Source organism: Lepidochelys kempii, chromosome 23 (genome assembly GCF_965140265.1).
Source record: "Lepidochelys kempii isolate rLepKem1 chromosome 23, rLepKem1.hap2, whole genome shotgun sequence".
Taxonomy (NCBI): Eukaryota; Metazoa; Chordata; order Testudines; family Cheloniidae; genus Lepidochelys; species Lepidochelys kempii.
This window is the reverse complement of record NC_133278.1, coordinates 6,258,171-6,281,216: the sequence shown is the minus strand read 5'-3', so window position 1 is coordinate 6,281,216 and position 23,046 is coordinate 6,258,171.

Sequence of the window (23,046 nt, the reverse complement as noted above, 5' to 3'; positions counted from 1 at the left end):
TGCTGTGCTGAGGGAGGCCAGGCCTGAGGCCCTGAGAGTTTCCTATGCTGGGTTCAGACGCTCGATAAACCCTCCTGTTTTACACTGGCTGAGAGTCGCTCCGGACTAGAGATCAGGGTGGCATTATTCCCTCTGGGAGTGGGGGTCCAGAGCGAGTGGACTCCCTGAGGGACCCACGGCGAGAGACAGGTGTGCTGAGGGCTCAGAGAGGTGAGGTTCCAGGAGCTGGAGGGGCTTAACCCCCGAGGGAGAGTGGACCCCTGAGAAGGGCTGTCACACTGAAGGGAGTTCCCCCCAGGGACCGTACAGGGCCAAGAGGGGGCACGACCTGTGAGTCCGTGACAGGTCACAAATCACGTTAGTACTGAATGCAGGGGTAGTGAAATGCTATTATCAGTGTTGTGATTATTGTGGGAATGCCGGGAAGCAGGACTGAGCTTAACCTGTTCCAAATGGGGGCCTGTCGGAGGGTCACCCTTAGCGGAGAGGACCTCCCTGAGCCAGCATTTCAACTGCTAAAGCTCTGTGACAGGAAGAGAGGTGGGGACAGGAGTTCTGGTCAGGAGGCTGCACCCCCCCCTCTAGACTGGCTTAACCTGTTTTTTTTTCCTACTGTTCAAAGAATGGAGCTGAAGAGGCTTCATTAGGAGCCTCTTTTGTTATTTCAGGTGCTCAGTCAGAGCTGCAACGAGTTGTGGAAGGACTGTTTTTACTATGTCTGCTAAGAACTAAAATCACTGAGAACTAAAAGCATTTGAAATGGGGCAGTATTTCTGCCCAGCCTACTAAAGAGCTGAAAATCACGGAGACTGACGTGCCGAGGTTGCCGAGGTCACAGCAGAGAGGCAGAAGGTGATTGACCGTCAGCTGGTGAATGAGTGACCAGCAGGGCGGCGGCAGAGAGGCGTGATGAGCAGCTGGCAGTGGTGGGCCGTGACGAAGGAGCGCAACGAGAGAAGGGGGCTGGTGAGCGACCAATGGAGTGAGTAAGATGCCTCTTTATCCCCCACCCAGGGTGAGAGGTCAACTCTGCAGATGCACCTCTGAACCCTGGGTCTGCAGTGACCAAGGACAGCAAACGGAGGGGGGGTGCAGAGAAGGGTCGGGCATGTGAAAGGGGCTTTTGGGTTGCCGGACTTAAGGACCTGAGGGGAAAAGGGCACTGCGCAACCTACTTGGGCGTGAGTCTTTTACTCATGGTTTATGTTTATGAACCCTGATTGCAGCGTTTTCCCAAATTAACGCCGAGTTACTTCCCTCCTTTTATTACTCTGTGCTTGCAAGTGGGGAAGTATTGCCTCTCAGAGGTGTGTAATTTTCCCAGGTTACTGGGTGGTGGCTCGAGCCGGTTCTGTGTTGGATCGATGGAAAGGAACCCCTAGATCTTGAACCTGGCCCCGGTTGATGCTGGCTTCACCTGGCAGAAGGTTACAGTCCAAAGGAGAGTGGGAAAATCCAGACGTATATCAACTACCAAACCCGAAATAGGCACATTGCAGTTAACCTGTACGCCATGGCATGAGTACAAGAGGCCTTGGACTGTTTATTAGGGAGCCAGTGGTTCTCAGTGTTGGATCTTTGAAGTGGATACTACTAGATCCTTCAAGGTGCAGAGGATAAGGGGAAGACAGACTGTCCATTAGGTTTCTCTGAGTTTGAATGCATGTCCCAAGGGATGCCACGTTTCAACATATTATGGAGGAAGTTGTGGGAGACAAGAACTTACTGCAAGTCTTAGTTTGTTCGGATAACCTGATATGTTTGAAAGACCCTTGGAGAAAAGACTTCTAAAAGTGGCCTTCAGACTGGAAATAAGGTGTACATTTTTAACAATGAGAGTAATTAACCACTGGAACAATTTACCAAGAGTTGGGGGTATATTCTCCATCACTGACAATTTTTCAGACAAGGTTGGATGTTTTTCTAAGGCCATGTCTACACTGCCACATATGTCAGCAAAACTTATGTCGCTCAGGGTGTCATAATAATAGAATCATGGAATATCAGGGTTGGGAGGGACCTCAGGAGGTCATCTAGTCCAACCCCCTGCTCAAAGCAGGACCAACCCCAATTAAATTTGTCAAGCTAGGCCTTAAAAACCTCCACCACCTCCCTAGGTAACCCATTCCAGTGCTTCACCAGCCTCCTAGTGAAATAATGTTTCCTAATAGCCAACCTAAACCTCCCACAGTGCAACTTGAGATCATTGCTCCTTGTTCTGTCACCTGCCACCACTGAGAACAGCCAAGCTCCATCCTCTTTGGAACCCCCCTTCAGGTAGTTGAAGGCTGCTATCAAATCCCCACCTCATTTTTCTCTTCTGCAGATTAAATAAGCCCAGTTCCCTCAGCCTCTCCTCGTAAGTCATGTGCCCCAACCCCCTAATCATTTTTATTGCCCTCCACTGGACTCTCCAATTTGTCCACATCCCTTCTGTAGTGGGGGGCCCAAAACTGGACGCAATACTCCAGGTGTGGCCTCACCAGTGCCGAATAGAGGGAAATACTCACTTCCCTCGATCTGCTGGCAATGCTCCTACTAATACAGCCCAATATGCCATTGGCCTTCTTGGCAACAAAGGCACACTGCTGCCTCATATCCAGCTTCTCGTCCACTGTAATCCCAAGGTCCTTTTCTGCAGAACTTCTGCTTAGCCAGTCAGTCCCCAGCCTGTACGGTGCATGAGATTCTTCCTTCCTAAGTGTAGGACTCTGCACTTGTCCTTGTTGAACCTCATCAGATTTCTTTTGGCCCAGTCCTCCAATTTGTCTAGGTCACTCTGGACTGTATCCCTACCCTCCAGCATATCTACCTCTCCCCCCAGCTTAGTGTTATTTGTGAACTTGATGAGGGTGCAATTAATCCCATCATCCAGATCATTGATAAAGATGTTGAACAAAACCGGCCTCAGGACCGACCCCTGGGGCACTCTGCTTGTTACCAGCTGCCAACTAGACATTGAGCCGTTGATCACTACCTGTTGAGCCTGATAATCTAGCTTTCTATCCATTTTATAGTTCATTCATCCAATCCATACTTTTTTTAACTTGCTGGCAAGAAAACTGTGGGAGACCGCATCAAAAGCTTTACTAAAGTCAAGATATATCACATCCACTGCTTTCCCTTCATTCACAGAGCCAGTTATCTCATCATAGAAGGCAATCAAGTTGGTCAGGCATGACTTGCCCTTGGTGAATCCATTTTGACTGTTCCTGATCACCTTCCTCTCCTCCAAGTGTGTCAAAATGGATTCCTTAAGGACCTGCTCCATGATTTTGCCAGGGACTGAAGTGAGGCTGTAGTCTGTAGTTCCCCGGGTTCTCTTTCTTCCTTTTTTTAAAGATGGGCACTATATTTGTCTTTTTCCAATCGTCCGGGACCTCCCTTGATTGCCACGAATTTTCAAAGATAATGGCCAATGGCTCTGCACCAACTCCCTCAGCACCCTTGGATGCATTAGATCTGGCCCCATGGACTTGTGCACATCCAGCTTTTCTAGTCCTTAACCTGTTCTTTCATAACTGAGGGCTGCTCACCTCCTCCCATACTGTGTTGCCCAGTGCAGCAGCCTGGGAGCTGACCTTGACTGTGACGACCGAGGCAAAAAACAGCATTGAGTACTTCAGCTTTTTCCACATCATGTGTCACTAGGTTGCCTCCCCCATTCAGTTAGGGTCCCACACTTTCCCTGACCACCTTCTTGTTGCGAACATACCTGTAGAAACCCTTCTTGTTACCCTTCACATCCCTTGCTAGCTGCAACTCCAACTGTGCTTTGGCCTTCCTGATTACACCCTTGCATGTTCTAGCAATATTTTTATACTCCTCCCTAGTCATCTGTCCAAATTTTCACTTCTTGTAAGCTCCCATTTTGTGTTTAAGCTCACTGAAGATTTCACTGTTAAGCCAAGCTGGTCGCCTGCCATATTTGCTATTCTTTCTGCACTGCGGAATGGTTTGTTCCTGCACCCTCAAGAAGGCTTCTTTAAAATACAGCCGGCTCTCCTGGACTCCTTTCCCCATCATATTAGCTTCCCAGAGGATCCAGCCAATCAGTTCCCTAAGGGAGTCTAAGTCTGCTTTTCTGAAGTCCAGGGTCCGTATTTTGTTACTCTTCTTTCTTACTTTTGTGAGGATCCTGAACTCAACCATCTCATGGTCACTGCTGCCTAGGTGACTTTACTTCCCCTACCAATTCTTCCCTGATTGTAAGCAGTAGGCCAAGAGGAGCATGGCCCCTAGTTGGTTCCTCCAGCACTTGTACCAGGAAGTTATCCCCAACACTCTCCAAAAACTTCCTGGATTGTCTGTACAGTGCTGTATTGCTCTCCCAGTAGATGTCAGAGTGATTGAAGTCCCCCATTAGAACCAGGGCCTGTGATCTGGAAACTTCAGTTAGTTGTCTGAAGAAAGCCTCGTCTATCTCATCCTTGGATGTTGGAATTATCCCAGAAACCAAGCGCCCCAAACCCAGGGAACTCCGTTACAATTTTAAATGGAAAAGAAATACAAAGATGGACATACACAGTTAAGGCTTTCAAACCCTCTTAAGTCTGCCCTGGAATGGCATCAGGAGGGAAAAAACAGAACATGTCTTTAAACCTCAGTGTCTAATCTAATATGGGACGAGGCAGCAGACATGGCGGGACGGTTATTGCAAACAGTGGGGGGTTCCTGCTACAAAGGGGATTTTTCCAATCTGACATCTACAGTGCCCCCGTGAGGAGCAGTGAATGGGGCGTAGGTGGGGTGAGAGGAGGGGGAAAGAGTTCTATTTACAGGTCCATGAGAATCACTGGTCATCAATCCTTGGGAAATTAATGCAGCGCTTAATCACCCCCAACCGCCTTTGAAAGCAAACATCTTTATTTAATAGAATGAATTTATAACTAGAGCTGGGCAACATTTCTGAGAGATCATTTTCACCAAAAAATGCAGTGTGGGGTCAACGAAAGTGTTTGTAAATTCGGGTTGAATTTGGTGACTAGTTTCAGCTGAAAGAGAAATTAAAATAAAGAGTCAGAACATGGAGCTAATTTTGAAACAATGTTTTGAAACGATGTTTCGTTCAGCCATTTAGCTGGATTTATTTTTTTTCAATGCCCCTTTTAAAAAAGGTATAAAAACCACAACCTGGAAAAAACCAAACAAACATTTCTGTTTCCGGTTGACTTGAGGCATTTTCCCTGGATTTTTTACTTGGCTCATTGCCTAGTCAATGTGTCGCTCAGCTCCCTTTCTAACAGATGCTGAGATTCGGCAGAGAGTTCAACCCCCCCGGACTCTTGGAAGTTATCCAGAAAAGAGGAGGGACTGCGTGTGAAGAAGGAAGCCAGAGCATCTGCCACGGCAGGGGCATGCCCAGGGGCCGAGCGAGAGAATCCCTCTCTGGAGCTGTAGAGGGAAAACGTACAGGACTAGCGCAGAGGATGTGCAAAGAACAGCCCAGGCTAGCAAGGGACGGTGGAGCCCTGTTCTTGCCCTAAGAGAGTCTGACTGCGGGGGAAGGATTCAGATTTAATAAATAAAACTAAGTTTGGTTTAAACCTTCTTAGTCTTCACCTGCATCGCAGAGCAGAAAAGCAGCCGGCAGGAAACACGGCCTGACCATCCCGAGGAAAGGGCTGGATAACGTCTCGGGGCAGGACGTCCCCATGGGCGACGGGAGCAGGTGCTGCCTCGTGGGCTGAGCGATGGGGATGAGTGGGGACCAAACTGCAGTCGAGAGCCTCCTCAAACCAGCATCCCCGTCCGAGCTCTGGGGAGCTGGTCCGGTCCCCTGGAGAGCCCCCAGACCAGACTCTCCCCGGTGTCGCTCCGCTGGGATGTGCTTGGTCCAGGTGCCCTGTGATCTCCCTTTGATGGGTGTCAGTGGCTGTCAGGCCAGGGGGCTCCCCTGGTCTGAACCCGGTGCTGTGCTGGGGCACATGACGGGAGGTGGAGCCATTGCAGAGGTTCTGCAGGTGAGCTGCTTTCGGCCCATTGCCCCACCTGCTGCCGGGGCTGTGGGCTGCCCCTGGAAAAGAGCCCGGAGGCGTCTGCGGGGCACCTGCAGTGCCACGCAGCCAAACCAGCCCGCGCCCTCCCCGGCGGCAGGGCCTTCCCGGCATGGGGTCCAGGCAGCGGCGCTGGGCTCCCAGTAGTACACGGTGTTCAGCCAACGGGCTGAGTCCTCACCGCCCACCACGTAGACCCTTCCCCGCCAGCAGACGGCCCCAGCAGACTCGATGGCTCGGGGGAGCGCCGGGATGGCCACCTCCTGCCTCACTTTGCCATCCTCACCCAGGAGGAAGCACGCCCGGGAGGGCTGGAAGTTTCCCAGGCAGGAAGCCCCCTCTCGCTCCTCCCCGGGGGCTTCGTCTCTGCAGCCCCCCACGACACAGATCCCGCCAGCCATGGCGGCAGCGCCCGCGTGGCACAGCCCCACACCCAGCGGCACCTGAGCCCAGCTGTCCGAGCGGACGTGGTAGACGAGCAGCCCCCGGTGGGTGGCCAGGGCCCCCGCCACGTGCTTCTTCCCACCTATCAGGTAGAGCTTGTTGCGGAGTGCGGCTGAGGCGAAGTAGCTGAGAGGAAAGGGCAGGCGGGAGGCGGGAGCCCATTGCTTCTGCTCCGGGTCAAAGGTCTCTGCCGAATCCAGCTTGCCTGCTGCCTCGGCGCAGCCCCCCACGGCGTAGAGCCGCCGGCTGCAGACCAGGAAGCCGTGGGGGTCCAGGGGCCAGGACATGGAGGGGAGCTGTGCCCACTGCCCAGAGCAGGCGTCGTATTCGTGCAGGCTGGTTGAAAAGCAGCCGTCCGGGCCGCAGCCCCCGGCCACATAGAGCTTGTGGCCCAGGGCGGCGAAACCGGGGAACTGCACCGGAACCGAGCCCAACGGCGCCCCCCACCTTTCCGTACGGGGGTCAAAACAGTCCAGGGGAGAATCCAAGTCCTCGCCCGCGGCACGGTCCCTCCGCACCCGCCGCCCCACGCACACGATCACCTCCTTGTACATGCCCCGCCGGAGGCCCCCACTCTCCCGCAGCCTCCCTTCCCCAGTCAGTTCCTTCAGCCCCAGCCCAGCAGCCCCAGAGAGCTCCGCGACGTCCGCCTGCACCTCGGCCAGCTCCTTGGGGGTCAGCAGGGCCAGGCGGACGTGCCCCAGCAGCTCCGGGAGCAGTGGCAGGCGCTCGGCAGGCTCAGCCCTCACCCAGCGCCCTACAGCCCTGTAGACGGCCAGTTCGGAAGCCACCGCGAGGCCGTCTGAGGCGATGATGCCGATCAAGGTGCCGGGGTCCAGGCGAAGGAAGGCGTCGTGCTCGCAGAGGGACCGGAAGTGCAGGCTGACGTAGCGCCCGGCTGCGCGAAGCAGAGCCGGGTGCTGGTGGGCGTGAGCCAGTGCGTACAGCCGGAGGCAGGTCTCCAGGGAAATGGTCTCCACGAGGAACCTGGCCGGGAGAGCCAAGGGGACATAGGCGCTGACTCCATGGGCGGCCAGGGGCTGGACCACCCAGGGGAAAACCTAGTGGGTGCTCAGCACTCACCGGCCACCTGCCGAGCAGATGTTTGGCAGAGGGCAGGAGGAGGGGGCAGAGCAGGGGCAGGAAGAAGCAGGGCGAGAGAGGGCCCTTGGGGAAGGGGAGGAGTGGGGACGGGGCTTCGGGATGGAGCGGGGGTGGAGCACCACCCTGCTAGAAGAAAGTCGGTGTCTGGGCAAGGGGCCACCTGTCATGGGGAACCCCGGGCAGAGCCCAGCTCTCGCTTGAGTTAGTATTTTCCTTAACCTGGCCAGGCCGCTCAGCAGAGCTGCAATGCAGCGAGGGCCCTTCCGTCGGCCCGGGCTCTCAGAAACCCGCCCCGGGGTCCATCTCTCCCTACGCCAGAAACAGAATGCTCCGGGTGCAAAGTCAAGCACTCCCAAGTTAGGAAATGCCAGAATTCGGGTGGCCTGTGAAACCTCAATTCCACCTCCTTGCGCCTGAACGTCAGGAGAGTCACTAATCGCTCCCCGGCGCAGGTGCAAACTGAAATTTGCAGTCTTAGAAGGTGCCCAAATGTGGGCAGATTTTCCCAAGGCTCAGCCCTGAGCCCAGGCGAGCTCCCTGTAAAACTGCAAGTCCCCGCTCCAGGCAGGCATTAGAGCTTCCTTGTGGAATGGTTTGAGAGCTTTAAACATATCTCATCCCAAGGCAGATGGCTGGCCTGGGACATCTCAGCCCAAAGGGTTAAAGCCCGGTAAAGTTATAAACAGCTGAAAACTAGGGGCTTATAATGGAAAGGGTTGGGGGACCAAAGCTCCAGGGGGTGCTCTCATCTCTGCCTGTAGAACCAGGGCACTCTGGGGCTGTTTGGACAAGACCCTGTGCTGCGAGTCTGTGCTAGACACAGGGGCACTCGTTCATTTTGACATTCCCTTTTTATCCACAGACCACAAGAGCGGCCAGACTGGGTCAGACCAATGGTCCATCTAGCTCAGTGTCCTGTCTCTGACAGTGGCCAGTGCCAGGTGCCCCAGAGGAAATGAACAGACCACGGCAATTATCGAGTGATCCATCCCCTGTCGTCCAGTCCCAGATTCTGTCAGTCAGAGGTTTAGGGACACCCAGAGCATGGGGTTGTGCCCTTGGCCATCTTGGCTAATAGCCATCAATGGCCCTATCTGTCTTGAACTTATCTCATGCTTTTTTGAGCCCAGTTATGCTTTTGGCCCTCACAACATCCCCTGGCAGTGAGTTCCACAGGATGACCGAGCGTTGGTTGCAGAATTACTTCCTTGTGTTTGTTTTAAACCTGCTGCATCTGCCCCGGCACTGCAGGATACCTCCCCCGCCCTGACTGCCTGAGCCCACTCCTAGCTGTAAGAGCAGGATGAGTCTCCATGGGGGAAGATTGTGGAATGTCCCCCACCCCTTTCCCCAGAGGCCAGCAAAGCGCTGCTGATGAGAGGGCTCCGCCAGGGGAGCTAGAAGTTGGTGGCTGGGGTTTCCCAGGTGACTGGGTCCCAGTCTGGAACCCGCGAAGGGCCTGATTCTCAGAGGGTGTGTTCCGAGCCAGGCCCCTTCGAGGTGTGTCAAGTGGGGCCCCAGAATCTTTGGGGAGTCTTGGCCCATGGTCCCGTTGGTCCCGTTTCCAGCTCCCCAAGGCCCCCAGCTGTGTGGCTGCAGAGACCCTTTGTGCTAATGTGGCAAGTTCATGGAACTGATTGCGGCCTGGCTCTGGTGTGTTTCATAGTAGCCAAGGAATACATCCAGCCCCTCGCCATAGATTCCCCCGACCCCACCCTCTGTCACCGTAGGTCCTGTGTCACCTGCCAACCGTCTCTAGGAGTGGGGGGATCTGGAGCCTGCTGGCTGTGACGAACAGCTCCTGGGCTCGCTCGGCCGTCAGCACCAGCTCCTCCGTGTACAGATAGCGCAGGATGCTCTGGAGGACGGAGGGCGACACATCCTGCAGCTGAACCTCCCCACCCCGGGACTCCATGGAAGCCATCCGGTCCCGTAAGTAAGGGCTGACTGAGCCCAACACCAGCCTGCAGGGAGAGAGGCAAGGGCTACTCCACCAGTTCCTGGCATGGCACCATCCAGAGCCTCCGTGTGCTGGTCACCGCACATGCCGGCATGCATGGTGTCCCCCGGAGAGCCTGCAATCCCACTGGGGCAGCCGGGGTGTGGCTGCGGGACAGGGATAAAGGGCCAGCTAGTGCGTAGTGGGACGGGTTCAAATCATCTCACAAAAATACACCAACGTCCCCTTATCTCCCCAGTCGCAGCGCCTTGATCAGTGCCGTGATCCCGATGCACTCCTGGCCCAGGCAGCACCGGGAGGGCCCTATGGAGTCATTCTGGGAGTGGCATCCCATACAGCGGTCGGGACCAGTCTCAGCTAAAGTCACTGTTGGATGGGAGACGGTCAAAGGAAAGCCCGGGGGCTGTGGAGAGCGGGGCGGCTCTCCCCTCGCCGTCACTGCCCAGCGCTGTACTGCAAGGAACCAGGTTCTCTGGGGAGACGTCCAAAGCCCTGACTGGTTGTGGGCTCCACAGGCTCCAGCCAGCAGGAACCAGCTTCGCTCTCTGACCCCAGTGCAGTTTGTGGCACGGGCAGATGGGGGGAAATGCTCCATGTTTTCCCTTGTAAATGGGGCAGATCTCACCAGCAGAGAGCCAGAATTCCTGGGGCCCCACAGGGCCAGCACGGCAAGTACTTTTCAGAAGCAAAATTTTGCTTTAAAAGCTAAAGCCCCTTGTCTGCCTTGCACAGACATCACAGATCCCAGGGGTCAGAAGGAACATTTTGCCAAAGACAGAGTCAATCTGCTGTGGCAGCGCTGAGTGCTTGGCACCCATCAGCTGCTGCCCTCCACCCCAGAGGTGGCTGCATTTCAGCTCCAGGTGAAACAATCCCTGCAGAACCCTTGGGCCCTCCCGTGCTGCTCTGGGCTCTCTGCACCAGGCCAGGCAGTGTCACCTTCCCAGGCAAAGAGTCCCTGCAGCCCCACAGCTGACATGGGGTGTCTGGTCCTTCTAGCAAGGGGGAGCGCAGAGCAGAAACCTATCTGTGAGAGGGGAAGCGCTGTCCTGCAGCCACCAAGGCAACGTCGCAGAGCTGCTGGGCCTGGTACAGCTCCTGGAAACCTGCAGGGATGGGGAGACAGAGCCCAGGCTCCTGTTAGACCTGGGGGGCAGGAAGCAGGGAGACGAATGGGGTGGGCTTTGTCTCAGGGAGAGGGATGGATGGTGCTGTCACCACCCCAGAGGAGCCAGTGGTGGTTGTTTCCGTCCAAAGGGCTATGTGTATGATGAGTTTGGGAGGCCAGGCCAGGAGAGGGTCACGTGGCTCATGCTGGTCCTCTCCACAGAGCCCTCCAGACTCCCGGGCCACCAGCCCAGCTCCGGCACCAGTTCCAGAGGAGAAACAACCCCTGGAAATGCCTTTTCCCTCCCAGCAGCTCCCGGGGCGCTGGTTGCAGCTCCAGCCTCTCCCCTCCTACGAAGGAGCCCACGGGGTGCTCCTGCAATGCTCCAGAGCAGGGACCCATCCCCATTCCCATCGCCCTGGACAGCAGCCGACCTACCCTGCCGCATGCAGCTCCCCAGGGACACAGGTGTCGCTCTGGGGTCAGCCTCGGGCCCAGCCATCGGGAATCCAGGATCCCAGCCACGGAACCAGGCTTCAGAGTTTCCAGGAACGAGATCAGCCTCAGGGGGACCCTCCGAATTGGGGCCAATCCTACAGGAGAGTCCAGTCACCCTGCCTGGCCCCAGGACAGACAGCTCCTTTGACTCCCCCCTGAGGGCAGGGGAACATGGCAGCAGGTGCCCTCAATCTCTCCCCTCCTTCCTCGGTCCCATCAACATGCTCCCCGCGCCCGCCCAGGGGCTCAGCCCCCGCCTCTCCCCAGGGATCCTGCAGCATAACGGGCAGCTCCTTTGATTCAGGACCGGACGTCAACTGCAGAGCAACCGGCCTGGGCCTGGGCCTTGCTCAGGTCAATCCCCGGCTACACAGCACTGTCGCCCAGTAGCCGTCCAGACCCCGCTCCCTCACTCAGGTGGCCGAGCAGAGTCAGGCGCTCTGGGTTTGGCCCTGGGGCACTGGCGTCTGTGCCCACATCGCCCCTGGGGGCCAATCGAGTGATTGATTCTGGAGGTTGGGGTGAATTTGCCGGGCACCCGCCGCCTGTTCCCTTTGCACCCACGCTTGCGCCATCCCTGCTCGCTGGCACGAGGGCGTTGGGAGCCCGGGCTGAATTCGCTTTCCGACGCTCCTCCCCCATCCTGCGGCAGGGACATTCCCAAAGCTGGTGACCCTGCACCCTGTCTGGGCCCCTGCGTCAGGAATGGGGGTGACGGGTGCTAGGCCTGACACACCCCCTGACCCCAGCCCTCACCCAGCCCCTGCAGTCGCCTGTCTCTGCTGGGCCTCTGCACCGCCTCCCTCTAGTGCAGGAGGGGACGTAACTGCCCGTCGCAGGCAGGTTCCAACTGCCCCCAATGGAGCCCCCAGCCTCACGCTGCCTGGGTAGCTCTTAAAGCAACAGGGCCCCCCCCCCGACCCCCCACTGAGCTCACCAGGCACTGCCCGACCATCACAAGAGATGTCCCTGCACCATACAGCCTGGACAGACACGGCAGAGAGAAGCGGGGAGCATGGTCACCCCCTTTCCTCAGAGCCCTCAGTGAAAGGGATTGGGGGCCCTGAGGAGGGGATTGCTGCAGGGTGGGGTGGCCCCAGGGCTCAGGCCCCCACAACTCTATGCACCTGCTGCTCCCCCCAGGGGAGCTTTTAATTCATGTTATCCCCCAGACATGGGTCCATGGCCACATGCCAGCCACTGGGTTGAAGCGGTCGTGGGGGGACGGCCCAGCAGATGCCCTGCCCCCGAGGAGGAGGAGAGCAAGGAGGGTGTGGCAGAGGGGGAGAAAGAGGGGAGATGTCTCCCTTACTCTGCCCAGTGCAGGGGCGTGAGGGGAGCTGACCCCCCACCCATACCAGGCCCAGCTGGGGGATGGGGAGGAAGGGAGCTGACCCCCACCCATAGCAGGCCTAAATGATATCAAGTTAGTTTGACAGGCTCTATTTACCATAAACCCCTGCTGATTGGCATTGATTATATCACCCTCCTTTAGTTCTTGATTAACCAAGTCCTGCATCAGCTGCTCCATTATCTTGCTCGGGATCAATGCCAGGCTGTGTCAGGGTTCCCTCCCCATTCTGAACTCTGGGGTACAGATGTGGGGACCCGCATGAAAGACCCCCTAAGCTTAATTCTATCAGCTTAGGTTAAAAACTTCCCCAAGGCACAAATTCTTCCTTGTCCTTGGATGGTATCGCTGTCACCACCAAGTGAGTTAGACAAAAATTCAGGAAAAGGACCACTTGGAATTCCTGTTTCCCCAAAATATCCTCCCAAGCTCCTTCACCCCCTTTCCTGGGGAGGCTTGAGAATAATATACCAACCAAATAGGTAAACAAGGTGAGCACCGACCAGACCCTTGGGTTTTTAGGATACTAAAAACTAATCAGATTCTTAAAAACAGAACTTTATTATAAAGAAAAAGTAAAAGAAGCACCTCTGTAAAATCAGGATGGAAAATAATTTTACAGGGTAATCAGATTTAAAACACAGAGGACTCCCCTCTAGGCAAAACTTTAAAGTTACAAAAAACAGGAATAAATCTCCCTCTTAGCATAGGAAAAATTCACACGCTGAAACAAAAGATAATCTAAGGCCTTTCCATGTTATTACTTACAATTTGTAATCTTAGATGCTTATTTCAGGTAGGATTTTAGGAGATGTGTTTTTCCTGCCCTGCTCTCTTTTTGTCCCTGAGAGAGCAACAAAAGACCACACAAACAAAGTCTCCCCCCACAGATTTGAAAGGATCTTCTTCCCTTATTGGTCCTTTTGGTCAGATGCCAGACAGGTTATTTGAACTTCTTAACCCCTTACAAGTAAAGGAGGGATTTTATGCTACCCGTAGCTATATGTTTATGACAGGCTGACAGGCCTATAACTACGCAGGTCACCCCATCTTCCCTTTCTAAATATTGGCACAAGATCCACTTTCTTCCAATCTCCTGGAACTTCCCAGTGCTCCAAGACTCACTGCAAATCCACATTACTGGTCCAGGGAGCTCCTCAGCCAGTTCTTTTAAACCTCTTGAATGTAAGTTATCTGGACCTTTTGATTTAAAAATGCCTAGTTCGAGTAGCTGCTGTTTAACACCCTCCAGAGATACGAGTGGAATGATGAGACTGTATCATCTGTTCCCCCCCAATACAGAACAGAAACATTGATTGAACATGGGGTCTGCCTTTTCCGCATTATTATTGATATTTCTACCAGGTTCCCTCAGTATTCCCCACCTCTCTCCCCGGTCTCACCATCTCACTCACCACTCCCTGCTCCCCTCCCCCTGAGTGGCTCAGTCCAGGGGTTGCAGCCACCTGGGCTAAAAACTCACTTCGTTTTACTAAACAAGAGCCAAGAATCCCAAGCCTGCGTGCGCTGCAGGTACCACATAATTACAAAGCTGTTTGCTTCGTCAATATCTTGGTACAAAACTTCAAAGTGCAGTTCTGATTTTAGAAGTTTATTGGCAGGAGACACCTGTTGCACCATCTGTGTGGGAATTAAATATTATAAATAAAACCCTGCCTTCTAGGTTGGCTTTTTATAGGTCCACAGCATCACCAGAACCTTGAACAGCGCTGCATGATAATTATAGAACAAATATGGTTTCAACTCCATCCTTAATAGCATGTTTTAATGAGAAGGTTAAGAGGTGACTTAAGCACGTGGGGAGAAAAATTCTGACAGTCGAAGACTCTTTAATCTGCAAGACAAAGATATAATGAGATCCAATGGCTGGAAGCAAAAGCAAAACAATTCAGATTAGGAATAAAGGCCTTTTTTAAAGCGAGGGTAATTACAGAACAACTTCCCAAGGGGTGTAATTCTCCATCACTTGTAAGGTTAAAGTCAGGGTTGGGCTCCATTTCAATCCGAAGTTAAAGACTTGGTGCAGGAATAAAGGTGAAATCCTACAGACTGCCCTGCAGTAGGTCAGATTAGATGGCCATATACTCCCTTCCGGTGTTCGAATCTACGAAAAATACTATGAAAATCAGCTGTTGCGAGACTCACAGGACCACAGGGGGTGGCAGTGTGACACCCCCAGCGGTCATGGGCAGGGCTGGGACTAGCCCCTTGCCCCAGAGGCAGATTGCTCCAAGAGAGTTGTGAAGCCAGGCACCAGCACTGGGTAGGGGGGTAGCAGCCAGGGGTTACTACTGTTCTTTGGCTGCAAAGGACTGAGGGGCCATGGGAGACCTCTGGGTCGGCCAGGCCCTGTCCGACTGGTCTCAGCCCCAGCCCCCCAGCTTTGAGTTCTGCGTTTTGAGGCAGTGACGGTTCATGAGGAGGCCTGGATGCGCTACCTTAACACCAGAGCTGCTGCTGCCGTGGCTCTGCGGGGACAGGCCTCTCCTGGACAAGGGCCAGTATCACCCAGTCGGGTTTGTAACAGTGGTTATTTGCACACGTCCCATTAACGCCAATGTCACAACTGCCCGCCCCCCGGCCAAGGGCTCAGCCTGGGAGCCGAGTCAGGCCTGTGGCATCGGCGGAGGCCTCTGCTGGGGCTATAATCAGGATTTACCTGGGATTGCTCCAACAAAAGTTGTGTCCAGCCAGCCAGCTCCTGTCCTCTGGAGTCAACCCAGCAGGGAAGGCCTGATCCCCCCACAGCCGGGGAGGGGCCTTATATAGCAGCGTTAGGAGGTGGAGTTGGGAGGAAAGGGAAGGAGTCACCTGAGGGGGCAGAGCTACAACAGGCTCATGATGGGACCTGGCTAGGGGGAAGCTTGGAGCCCAGAGGCAGCAGTGGGGGGAAGCCCAGCGTCAGGCCCTGCGGACTCATCACGTCACTCGCACTCGAGCCCCGTGCGCGAAGGTCTCTCCGCAGCCCCCGAGAGCGAGGAGCCCCTTTGCTTGTCACTGGAAGCAGAGATGCTGGAGCGTCTGAGCATGGGAGGCAGGGCACCGCGCAGGGCAGAGCCGGCCCCAGGCTACGTGCCCCATCCCTGCCGGAGGGCCGCTGTCACAGTGGTTACCTCACCAGCCCAGCCCGAACTGTGCCAGGAACGTCCCTGCCCCCTCAGGGACACACACGGACCCTCTGCTCACGCAACTGCAGCCTCTGAGCTCCCCCACCCAGACCCGCCCCCCCTTTCCTTCCAGCTCCACCTCTTCACTCTCCTTTATAAGCGCAGAGTGGGCCCCTTCCTCCCCTATTAGGGGAGTCTGTCTGTCCGTCCTGGTTGGGAAGGGCAAAGCCTGTATCCAAAGGAGACCGTCTCGCCGGTAGGAGTTGGCCTAGCGTGCCCCAGAGATTTCCCCTGGCCCTGCCGCAATGGCCTCTCTGTGGGATGGTCTGTGTCAATTATGTGATAGGTGTATTTGCATAGAGACATAAACCGCAGCTTCTGGTCAATACAATCTGGCCCCAAGCTGGGTGGTGGGGGGCAGGGTAGAACTGGTCTCTCCCCTTGCTGCTGCCTGCTCTGACCATCATGGCCAGGGAACCAGTGAGGTGGGAGCCGGGACCAGCGGCCCCCCTAGCTAACAGAATGCTGGGAAGGAACCAGGCGGAAAGGGGCAGCTAAGACAGTAAATATCATAATGCCGGGGTGGCAGGTTTGTATAATTTCTGGGGGTGCCCAGAACGGATCCAAGTCCTTCCTCCGCCATATCTGCCTAAGGCTCTGGGAAGGAGTTTGGGTGTGGGCTCTAGGAGGGAATTTGGGTGCTGGGTGCGGGCTCTAGACAGGGACAGGGGGTTGGGGTGCAGGAGGGGATTTGGGATGCTGGGTGCGGGAGGGAGTTTGGGTACTGGGTGCGGGCTCTGGGAGGGGGTTTGGGTGCTGGGTGCGGGCTCTGGGCTGGGACAGAGGGTTGGGGAGTGCAGGGGGGTGTGCAGAGCATGGGGCTGGGCCATGGATAAGGAGTTTGGGGTGCAGTAGGCAGGCTGCTCTGGGGCTGGGGTGGGGGACCAGAGAGGAGGACTCCCCCCAGCCCTCTCCCTGCCAGCAGCAGAGAGCTCCGAGGGGGAAGGGGGCATTTCCCAGGTTACTGGGTGCGGGCTCGAGCCAGTTCTGTGTTGAATCAATGGAAAGGAACCCCTAGATACTGAACCTGGCCCTGGCTGCTGCTGGTTCCACCCTGCAGAAGGGTTACACGCGTGAGGAGAGATTAGAAAGACTGGGGCTGTTCAGTTTGGAAAAGAGATGACTAAGAGGGGATATGACGGAGGTCTATAAAATCATGCCTGGGGTGAAGAATGTGACTAGGGAAGTGTCATGTCCTCCTTCACATACCACGAGAACCGGGAAATTATTAGGCAGCGGGTTTAAAACAAAGAGAAGGAAGTACGTCTCCACCCAAAGCACAGTCAACCTGTGAAACTTGATGCCAGAGGATGGTCAAAAGTATAACTGGGTTCAAAAAGGCACAAGATAAGTTCCTAAGGACAGGTCCATCGATGGCTATTCGCCAAGATGCTCATGGATGCAACCCCATGCTCTGGGTGTCCCCAAACCTCTGACTGCCAGACACTGGGACTGGACAACAGGGGATGGATCACTCACTAATTGCCCTGTTTTGTTCATTCCCTCTGAAGTATCTGGCACTGGCTACTGTCAGAAGACCGGACACTGGGCTAGCTGGACCATTGGTCTGACCCAGTCTGGCCACTCTTATGTTCTTAAAAAGAAAAGGAGGACTTGTGGCACCTTAGAGACTAACCAATTTATTTGAGCATAAGGTTTCGTGAGTTACAGCTCACTTCATCGGAAGTAATTGTTGGCATTCCCATGGCCCTGCTGGATGCTTGAGCTCTTGGCTGGCCTGGGGGATCTGACAGTACTGCCAAGCACATGCACTTGGGGCTGCTGGATGCTTGGCGGCCCTGGGTCACGCCCAGTGGAATCCACTGTTTGGGATGGGTTGACTGGGTGCCTGGGATGGACCAGACTGAGAATGCCACACACAGGCCAGCTGTGTATCTTGGGCGAAGGTCCCGAATATGGAGCCATTCGCTCTGCCTATGGCTGACACAGGAGGGGTCGGGGTGGCTGGAGCTGGCGTTCTCTAGGATATCAGCTTTGATGTCTCTTTGAGACAGGATCCAGCCCCTGCGTCTGTAACAGCCAAGGATTTGAATCCAGGGAGCTGAGGCTGACGATACCAGGTAGTGTCAGGCTGGCGAGAAGGGGACAATTTTCCCCCAGGCTGGTACCTAAAGGAAGAGCTGCTAAGCTGAAACTCAAGACACCTGACACACCAGAGCCCCAGAGATATGGCCTGGTTAAGATCATACGCGGAAGGGAATCACCCCCTATTCTAACCTGGGGTGAGGATACCCCAGGCTGCGGCAGGACCATTAACACAGGGAGGGATGTGGGCTCACTGCCCTACCCACTCGCTGGCAGACAAGAGAGAGGAGGCTGTGGCAGGACCCTATCCCAGTTTGAAAACCAAAGGTTTTGGAGGTGGCAATAGGGCATGGGGCCTCATAAAAGCTCCCCATGTGCCCCCTGCGAGTGTCATCACTGGTGGACCAGACCTAAGGGAGGATGTGCAGCTGCTCTGAACTGTGTATGGTAAACTGGAATTGTAACTGCAAAGGTGCTGAGGAAATCTTGAAAGGGCCTGATATAACAATTGCCAAGGGAATGGGAAAGATGCTGTGGCATCTATGGGTAACATTGGTGGGTTTGAACTTCTTCAGGTCACTGGCTAAAGTGACCCTGCTCAGTTCAGTCTCAAAGGGGGGAGAGCTGCGAGAAAGTGGGATATTTTCAGAATATTTTGTATGAATATTGTGTGTGCCTCATGTGTTGCATGATTAACTAGGGGTGTAGGAGGGAGGTGTTTTCTTTGCAGAAGAAACCAGAGGTCCAGTAGGGCCTGGGGATTTGTTACTTTGAAACTCTGCGAGAAGCCAACCAGTTTGAGCAGCTAGAGAACAAAAAGCAAGTCAGGAGGCAACCAGGTGACCCTGTTTGCCCAGGAAGAGGAAGTAAAGGCTGAGCAAGAGCCAGGGGGTGGCGACGTATGTGCTATGGGCTGCTGGAGACACACTTCTGGACTGGGGGAAAAAAGAGGGGTCTGAGTACATCTGGACTCTGGACCCACCAGATGGACTTTGCTGTAACTTTTCCGTTCTCTGTGCTAACCATTATCAGGAGCTACATGGAGGAACAGATCGGACCAGGACAACCTCTGCAGGGTGAGACCAGCAGAACAAGCCCAGAGTTGCTGATCCTGGAGCTGCTACTGCGGCTGTTTGCTGGCAGGAACCGGGGCGAAACCCGTAACAAATTCTCTGATTCCATTTACGACGGGGAGCCTGGAGCCTCCAGCTGGATGCAGTGCCAGGCAACCCTCCAATGGCCTGCCGGGACATATTCACAGGCATGCAACTGTACATTTTGCATGCAAAATAGCGTCCTCCGCACACCATGACCTCACATTCCCCATGCAGAGATGTCCCAAAGGGGTGCAATCCAGCGCAGCGAGGACTGTGTCACTGCCTGCCCAGCAACCCTGGGTGCCTTAAATTGCTCTAATGGTGCAGCGCCCTGTCCGGATGCTCCCAGTCAGCAGACAAGCATGCACCGAGTGGTCTGGGTGATAAGTAAACTGGGCCCGGCAACTCTGATACCAGCAGCCTGCTTGCTGCACCCCAGCCACACTCTGGTATCCACCAGCTTTTTGGTTATACCTGGCAAGGTGACCCCAGCACCGCCTAGTCCCGAATGTTCCCCAAACCCTGTGCTCTACTGTCAAGGTTCCTCCCCCACTCTGAACTCTAGGGTACAAATGTGGGGACCTGCATGAAAAACCTCCTCAGCTTATCTTTACCAGCTTAGGTCAAAACTTCCCCAAGGTACAAAATATTCCACCCTTTGTCCTTGGACTGGCCGCTACCACCACCTAACTAATACTGGTTACTGGGGAAGAGCTGTTTGGACGCGTCTTTCCCCCCAAAATACTTCCCAAAACCTTGCACCCCACTTCCTGGACAAGGTTTGGTAAAAAGCCTCACCAATTTGCATAGGTGACCACAGACCCAAACCCTTAGATCTGAGAACAATGAAAAAGCATTCAGTTTCTTACAAGAAGACTTTTAATAAAAATAGAAGTAAATAGAAATGAAGAAATCCCCCCTGTAAAATCAGGATGGTAGATATCTTACAGGGTAATTAGATTCAAAAACATAGAGAACCCCTCTAGGCAAAACCTTAAGTTACAAAAAAGATACACAGACAGAAATAGTTATTCTATTCAGCACAATTCTTTTCTCAGCCATTTAAAGAAATCATAATCTAACACGTACCTAGCTAGATTACTTACTAAAAGTTCTAAGACTCCATTCCTGGTCTATCCCCGGTAAAGACCAGCATATAGACAGACACACAGACCCTTTGTTTCTCTCCCTCCTCCCAGCTTTTGAAAGTATCTTGTCTCCTCATTGGTCATTTTGGTCAGGTGCCAGCGAGTTTACCTTTAGCTTCTTAACCCTTTACAGGTGAGAGGAGCTTTCCCCTGCCAGGAGGGATTTCAAAGGGGTTTACCCTTCCCTTTATATTTATGACATCTACAATGCCCAGCCCTCTCCTGGACTAATCAGAGGAATAATTCATTTTGTTTGCTCCTCTAAAGAGACAAAGGTGCACAGCTTAGCACTGGAACTGGAGTTCGCCATCATTCAGTTCAAACCCAGCACTGGGCTGCTTTAGATTAAAAATAAGACAGGGTGTGAAGCGAGTTCAGGTATGAAGGACAGAGTTAGAAATGGTCAGGAGCACCATAAAAGTAAAAAAACACTTTCTAGAGACTAAGACATAACAAAACCACAGTCCTGGTTCAAGGTAAGATTCTTACCACACCTCCAGCAAGATGGCTGATCACCCCCACAAAGTGCTCAGTTCCTTTGTCATCTGAGGTGAAAGATAACTTGTGGGGGTTTGCCCCTCTCTTTTAGGGTCCAGGGAAGCTTTGGAGTGGATTCTTCGGAAGGTTACCTCTACACAAGAGTAAAGTTAATTGAAGCTGTGAGGAAGGAGACATAGTCTCCGGGTGAAGGAAGTTCCAGACTGGTTTCTTTCTCGCTGTTGTTTGCTAAAATGCAAAATGTTCCTGTAGTCTCCCACTGCTGCCATGAAATTGACTGGTGATCTCCTCCCCTTGTTAGCTTGATGGTTTTGTTTGCCTTTTATGTAAATGCATTCCCATTGCCTCTTACTGTATCTTAAAAGGTACCTTCAAAGGGGCAGAAGCAGAACCAAAAATTCTTTGTCTAGGGTGGGGTAACTTCAGCCCTGCCTAGTAGACTCACTTTAAGAACATAATTTCCACTATGTTTGTAATTTTGAATTGTGGTGCACACACCACACAAGAATAGTAATGATCAGTGTGATATTAGCTTGTTACCCGCACAAAATTCTCTGTCACTCACACACTCTAGGGGTACCTACCTTTACCCAGTTCCTAGGGCTCAAGGTGTAACCCTCTAAATTTAGGCACCCACCCTCCCCCTTCTGTGGGCTCAGGCATAACCTTACACTCTAGGGCACCCACCCTTACCCCGTTGCTAGGGCTCAGACGTAACCCTGTCAATTTAGGCACCCATTCCCTCCGGGCAAACACCCATTCCCTCCAGGCTCCGGGCTTAATCTTTTGCAGATTTACGGGGTCTTTTACCAGTGAAAGAGCCTTACACAGTAATATCCGTCTTAACCTCTATTTATTAACAATCACCAAAACAGAATGCACATGCTACACATACAGTGCTCACCACTCCCAATAAGGCAGATGAACTTTTCTTCATGGCCAGTCAGGATCAGGTCCATCTGGGGGACTCCAGTTTCTGCACGGTGTCATTGGCAGTGTTGAGGTCTGGCAGCTCTGTTCTTGGGGCTGTGTCCTGGAGTTGGTTCCCCAAGAACTTCCTTTTGGACCCCAGTTTCTATAGTGAAACTTGGGTCCTGCTTAGCTCTACCTTAACCAATCGTTATACTAACCGATCCTAACATAGTGTAACAAAATTCTCTAACCAATCCTACCCCACCACCTTAATTCATTTACACCTAGCACAATTAATTGTGTAACAGACAGAAACAATCAAAGAACCAGACAGAGACCATACAGTCAAACAATAGGGAAGTGTGGACCATAAACACAAAACAATAAAGAAATGAGAATTTCACAATCACAACTATAAGTGATTGCTTGCCAGACAGGATGCTGTCAAACTAAGTTTTCTTTAACCATCTTAAGATCTGTTTCTTTACCTGGTGATAGTGGGGGCCATTAGGACGGGGTCTCCTTCTTAACAGCCTGATATTACATTGTTTTAATGCAATTTAGATGGAATGTGAGGGTGTGACTTCCTGCTTCTCAGCTAATGGCTGCTGCTCTTGTAAACTGGCTGCAGACAAAGGCCTTACAATATGGCTACAGGAAAAGGCCTTATCCTTCCAAGTTTTCTATTGATTTTCTTACGTGATACCTTTTAGATCAGGTTATGACATTAAGTTGGGGTACACTGAACTGGTCAGGCTAGTTGAAACTCACTAGCCAATAGCAGTGAGCCCAATGCCATTTTGTTCGTGCATTGAGGGGCCGGACAGAATCGTCCTGTGGGCATGACCAGTCCTGGAGCGTGCAATGCATGCCTTGCACATGACAGCATCCCTGTTGTAGTTGAGGGCTCCGACACAGCTGGGGCCACTGACAGGTTTGAGTGAGAGGCAGCGTGCAGAACCCAAAAGCTCATCCCCGCCCCTCTCCAAAGGCTGCCTGTAGCTGTTGTGGCTCCCAACGTGGCAGAGAGCTTGCTGCGCTCCAGCAACACTCGCAGCCAGCACTGAAACGCCTTCCTGGAGATAATCCCTTCCTGTAGAAAATATCTGCCCTTCCTACCATGGGCCCGTTCCCCTGGGAGCCAGAGGCTGCATTTGAAAGGGAGATACGGCCCATTGCATCAGCCAAGGATAAACCCATCCCCATATGTTTGGACAGTGGCTTTATCTCCTCTAAACCCATTAATTAAAGGATCCAGGTTTGGTCTAACTCTTCCAACCTCCCTGTCTTTTTCCATTCTCCCTCCCCCCATTTGAAAGGACAAGGGTTACTGCATCAAATCCTCTCTGGTATAACGGCTGTGAATCACCAGAGGTGAACGTGGCCCAGTGTCCCCTGGGGCATAGCTTTGCTCCCCCATATCAATGTAATTCTATCTCTTGAAATGATTCCCGATCGAATCTGCCAGCTGCTCCCTGTTGGACCTTGTAGCTCTTGGGCCAAGGCAATGTCCGCTCCCATGTGCTGTTGGGGTTTCTGCTGCCCTGAGATACAAACGTCCTGCCTCATAATGGTCAGAAATAAGGGTCTGGCTGGAGCTGCTGCTGCTGCAAGGGTGCAGCTGAATAAAGAACATTATTGAACAAATCGAAAGGCGGTGTCTCTTTACTTAAATCACGGCACTTTGGGAACAGGA